A 5,796-nucleotide genomic window follows, 5' to 3' on the forward strand; every position below is an offset into this window, starting at 1 on the left:
TCGAGGCAGCAAACTCCGGCGTTAACCTATGCCACCATCTTGGTTTCCCTGATGTATCATATTTATTGACTTGCTAATATTGTACCAGCCTGCATCCCTGGAATGAATCCCACTTGGTCATGGTGTATGATCTTTTTAATATATTGCTGGATCCAATTTGCTAATATTTTGTTGAGGATTTTAGCATCTGTGTTTATTAGGGATATTGGCCTGTAATTCTCTTTCTTTGTAGTGTCTTTATCTGGTTTTGTAATTAGGATAATGCAGGCCTCATAAAAAGAGCTTGGAAGTGTTCCTTCCTCTTGGATTTTTTGGAATAGAGGAGTATAGGTGTTAGTTCTTCTTTTAATGTTTGGAAACATTCCCCTGTGAAGCCATCCGGACCCGGGCTTTTGTTTGCTGTTTTTTTAATTACTGCTTCTATTTCCTCAATTGCTATTGGCCTATTCAGGCTTTCTGATTCTTCCTGATTCAGTTTTGGGAGATTGTATTTATCTAGGAATTTGTCCATTTCATTCACATTGTCCAGCCTGTTGGCATATAGTTGTTCATAGTATTTTTTTTATAATCCTTTGTATTTCTGTGGTGTCAATTGTTACTTCACTCTTTTGTTTCTGATTTTATTTGTGTCCTCTCTCTTTGTTTCTTGATGAGTCTGGGTAACAGTTCATCAAACTTTTTTTAAAAATATATTTTATTGATTTTTTTTTTTACAGAGAGGAAAGGAGATAGAGAGCTAGAAATATCAATGAGAGAGAATCATCAATCAGCTGCCTCCTGTACACCCTCAACGGGGGATGTGCCCACAACCAAGGTACATATATGCCCTTGACCGGAATCAAACCTGGGACCCTTCAGTCTGCAGGCCAACGCTCTATCCACTGAGCCAAACCGGTTAGGGCTCATCAATCTTTTTATCTTTTCAAAGAACCAGCTCTTCGTTTCATTGATTTTTTTTTTTTTTTAGGGAAGGCAGGGCGTTTATTTCTTCCTCCTCCCCCACGAGAAGCCTGACCCCAGGGACCTCCTGTCCAGCACCACTGGGCGGTCAGTTTCTGCCAACATCTGCAAGCAGGTCTTCGCGATAACTCTGGGGCAGCATGTAGTAGACCCGGGTCTTGTCCACGGCCTTGGCCGCCAGCAGCCCTTTCCACACAGATGAATAGTTGCCCGCCCAAGGGCTGTGCTGCACTGTGACGGTGGCCCTGGGGGAGGCTGCCAGTAACCTGGCCACCACCCCGGCTGTGCTCTGGCCCAGCGGCCCAGACTGGAGCTGGAAGGACACACGCTGCCAGAGGCCCTTGCTCAGCTCCAGCATATCCGTGAGCAGCTGCTCCTCGTAGCCATTGCCCAGTACCTCCTCAGGCCAGCCCAGGGCCACTGTCACGTGGGGGGAAAACCTCAGCCACAGTGGTGAGCAGCTCCTTGCCGGGCACTGCAAAGCTCCCATGGGAGACTGTGGCCCCCACCCACACAGGCAGAGAGAGGCAACTGAGGTTGGAGAGGTGGGCCAGCACGGCCAGGGCTGGCAGAAGGGTCGTGGGCTCTGCTATGAGCAAATGGACTCCCCAGAGTCCAGGGTGTGTGGTGAGCTGCAGCAGGCACGACTCCAGCGCCAGGGCAGAGTCACCCGAGGCATACACGACGGGCACAGCATCTCCAGCGCCAGGCTCCTGGAGGCCGACGTTCAGCAGGATCATGCCTTCTTTTCCTGAGAGTTGAACTGTTGCTGCTGTTGCATTGCCCTGGATACCTGGAAGCTGCCACTCCATGCTCAGAGCGTCGCCCCCGGGAAGCTGGAGAAGGGGGATCAGGCTGCCTCCTGTATAGTAACTTTGCTTCCGTGTGGCGTTCATTGCAAGCTGCTTGAACTGCGACAGGACAGGCTCGAAGAGGTCATAGTAGATTTGGTGGTTGGCAGAGTTGTCCCGGATGTAGAGGAGATCATCCACCGACACGGGGTCCGAGACACCCTGCCACAGTGTCAGGCTGTACCTGTCCGACTGGCCCAGCAGCCAGCTGAAATGGGGCCAGGCAGCCCGCGCCATGACAGCCCGCACGGGGAAGGTGACCCTCTGCGGCAGCGCTCCCACCAGCTCCTGCATCTTCTCTATCATGGCTCGGGTGTATGTGCTGTTCGGCAACAGGGGCACGTAGAGGGTGGTCCAGCCTGGAGACAGGGTGGCCTCAGGATACTTCTCCTGAACCAAGGCCAGGAACTGTGTGGCATTGACTTCGATGGAGATGGGCACGTTGGGGCCCTTCAGGATGTCGGCATTGATCCATACAGGCCTCCGGACTTTCCCAGCATCTGTCAGTCTCCGCAGGAGGTCCAGGTAGGGGCCCACAGCCTTGATACTCTTAAAGTCTAGCTTGATACCCTTCTGGGAAGAGGCCAGCACAGCATCCAGCCACTGCTCGAGGGTGTTGTCACTATAGAGGGGTGGGGGGTGCGCCATGATGGGAACCCCTGTCTCGTTGGCTGTGTTGAGCCCTTCTAGGTTGACATCCACCTCCAGGACCATGACGTCGCTTTCCAGGGCAGTCCTCATGTCCTTCTGGCTGTTGGCAGCATGGTGTCAGGTGACCAACAGGCCATCCCGCTGGCTGATCTGGCCCAGGCTCAGCAAGTAGTCCATCATGTCTGCATCTGGGCGACAAACTGCATCCTGCTTACAGCCGTGTGGGAGGGAACAGGCCACTTCGGGGGCCTGGGAGGAGCCGGCAGCCTGGGAAGGCAGGAGGAGCCTGGGAAGGCAAGGTGGTAGGCAGCCCATGGAGGGAGAGGGCAGATGCCTTAAGGTGAAGGGCCTGAGAAGAAAGGCCTGAGGCAGAAGGAGGAGGGAGGCTGCTCCCAGGGGGAAAGGGTGAATTTGGCTCAATGCACCGTTTGAGATGCCCACATCACCGCTAGGAAGGAATGCCTATTGGGGGCATGGGTGGGGGGAGGCGTGGTCTGGGCTGAAGACCAAGATTTGGTGTGATTTTCAGGCAACGGAAGCCTGGTGAAGGAGGGAGGGAAAGAAAGCCAACGGGACCTTCTTCGGGGGAGAGGTCTTGGGGTGGTTGGGAATGGGAGAGGCAAATGAAGCTGAATCTTGGTGGGGATGTGGGATGGGAGAGAAGGCCATCACGGCTGTGGCTGAGGACCAGGAGGGTGGGTGACGAGGACAGATTAGATCTGCCTTGTTGGTGACAAGGGCTTCATATATATATATATTAGTCTCCATGTCCTTTATTTCTGCTCTAATCTTTATTATTTCCTTCCTTCTACTTACTCTGTGTTTTCCTTGTTGATCCCTTTCTAATTCTTTAAGTTGTAGGGTTGGATAATTTATTATAACTTTTCTCCTTTTGAGGTAGGCCTGTAGTGCTATGAACTTCCCTTTCAGGACTGTTTTTTCTGTATCCCAGAGATTTGGGGTTGTTGTGTGTTCATTTTCATTGGTTTCCAGAAAAACATTTATTTATTTCCTGATCTCATTGGTAACTCATTCATCTAATCTAATAAAAGAGAAACATGCAAATTGACCATACCTCCGCTACACGCACAAGCCATGCCCACAAGCCAATCAGGAGCAAATATGCAACTTAACCCAACTAAGATGGCGGCGGCCACGGAGCTGGAGCGAGTAGGAGGCCTAGCTTGCTCCCAGCAATGGAGGAAGTCAAGCTTCCCGCCTGCCCTGCTGGCCCTGAGCTCCGCTCAAGGCCACAAAGTTTCAATTATAGAAGACTAGAGGCCCGGTGCACAAAAATTTGTGCACTCGGGGGGGGGCGGGGCCCTCTGCCCGGCCAGGGAACAGGCCTAAGCTGGCAGTCAGACATTTCTCTGGCAGCCTGGGAGCCCTCAGGGGATGTCCACTTGCCAGCGGGGAGCAGGCCTAAGCTGCAGTCAGACATCCTTAGCTCTGCTGAGGAGGTGGGAGAGGCTCCTGCCATCACTGCTGTGCTGGCAACCTTCAGCCTGGCTTTGGCTGAGCAGAGCTCCCCCTGTGGGAGCGCACTGACCACCAGGGGGCAGCTCTTGCATTGAGCGTCTGCCCCCTGGTGGTCAGTGTGTGTCATAGTGACCAGTCATTCCCAGTGGTTCTGCTGTTAGGGTCAATTTGCATATTACCCTTTTATTATATGCTTGGTGCATGGGTGGGGGCTGGCTGGTTTGCCCTGTAGGGGGTCCCAGATTAGGGTGGGAATCCTGCTGGGGTGCCTGGCCAGCCTGGGTGAGGGGTTGAGGGCCGTTTTCAGGTTGGCCACACTTCCTTCAGGGAGGGGGGTCCATCTGGGGTGCCTGGGTGAGTGGCTGATGGCTGTTTTCAGACTGGCCACAGCCTCTTCAGGGTGGGGATCCCTGCTGGGGTGCCTGGCCAGCCTGGGTGAGGGGTTGAGGGCCGTTTTCAGGTTGGCCACACTTCCTTCAGGGAGGGGGGTCCATCTGGGGTGCCTGGGTGAGTGGCTGATGGCTGTTTTCAGACTGGCCACAGCCTCTTCAGGGTGGGGATCCCTGCTGGGGTGCCTGGCCAGCCTGGGTGAGGGGCTGAGGGCTGTTTGCAGGCTGGTCAAGCTCCCCAGCAGGACCCTCACCCCTTGAGGGTGTGGCCAGCCTGGGTGAGGGGCTGATGGCTGTTTGCAGGCTGGCCAAGACCCTCAGCAGGAACCCTCACCCCATTTGGGTGTGGCCAGCCTGGGTGAGGTGCTGAGGGTAGTTTTCAGGCTGGCCACAGCCCTTTCAGGGTGGGGGTCCCCAGTGGGGTGCCTGGCCAGCCTGGGTGAGGGGTTGAGGGCCATTTTCAGGCTGGCCACACCCCCTTCAGGGTGGGGGGTCTTGCTGGGGTGCCTGGCCAGCCTGGGTGAGGGGCTGATGGCTGTTTGCAGGCTGGCCAAGACCCTCAGCAGGAACCCTCACCCCATTTGGGTGTGGCCAGCCTGGGTGAGGTGCTGAGGGTAGTTTTCAGGCTGGCCACAGCCCTTTCAGGGTGGGGGTCCCCAGTGGGGTGCCTGGCCAGCCTGGGTGAGGGGTTGAGGGCCATTTTCAGGCTGGCCACACCCCCTTCAGGGTGGGGGGTCTTGCTGGGGTGCCTGGCCAGCCTGGGTGAGGGGCTGATGGCTGTTTGCAGGCTGGCCAAGACCCTCAGCAGGAACCCTCACCCCATTTGGGTGTGGCCAGCCTGGGTGAGGTGCTGAGGGTAGTTTTCAGGCTGGCCACAGCCCTTTCAGGGTGGGGGTCCCCAGTGGGGTGCCTGGCCAGCCTGGGTGAGGGGTTGAGGGCCATTTTCAGGCTGGCCACACCCCCTTCAGGGTGGGGGGTCTTGCTGGGGTGCCTGGCCAGCCTGGGTGAGGGGCTGATGGCTGTTTGCAGGCTGGCCAAGACCCTCAGCAGGAACTGCGAAGGTAAGGTCAATTTGCATGTTTCTCTTTTATTAGATTAGATAAATAAACCCCCGATACCTGCTTCCAGCCTGCGTGGCCTCCACTCAAGGAGGCACTGGGAGCCTCCGTTGCCAGGGGCAACCCAGGCTTTCAGGAACTGGGCTCCACTCAAGGCTACAAAGTTTCAATTATAGAAGTTAAATCCCAGATACCTGCTTCCAGCCCGGGGCCATGGCCAGCCTGAAAACGGCCATCAACCCCTCACCCAGGCTGGCCAGGCACCCCAGTAGGGCCCCCCACCCTGAAGGGGCTGTGGCCCGCCTGCAAACAGCCATCAGCCCCTCACCCAGGCTGGCCACACCCTCATGGGGTGAGGGTCCCTGCTGGGGGGCTTGGCCAGCCTGCAAACAGCCATCAGCCCCTCAC

General features: G+C 55.8%; 1 pseudogene; it reads right to left on the reverse strand.

Annotated features, from left to right (window-relative positions):
* Positions 1–989: 989 nt before the first annotated feature.
* Positions 990–3,131, reverse strand: LOC102255233 (annotated as a pseudogene).
* Between the last annotated feature and the right edge of the window lie 2,665 nt (positions 3,132–5,796).

The sequence above is a fragment of the Myotis brandtii genome, unplaced genomic scaffold, assembly GCF_000412655.1.
Source record: "Myotis brandtii unplaced genomic scaffold, ASM41265v1 scaffold62, whole genome shotgun sequence".
Classification (NCBI taxonomy): Eukaryota; Metazoa; Chordata; class Mammalia; order Chiroptera; family Vespertilionidae; genus Myotis; species Myotis brandtii.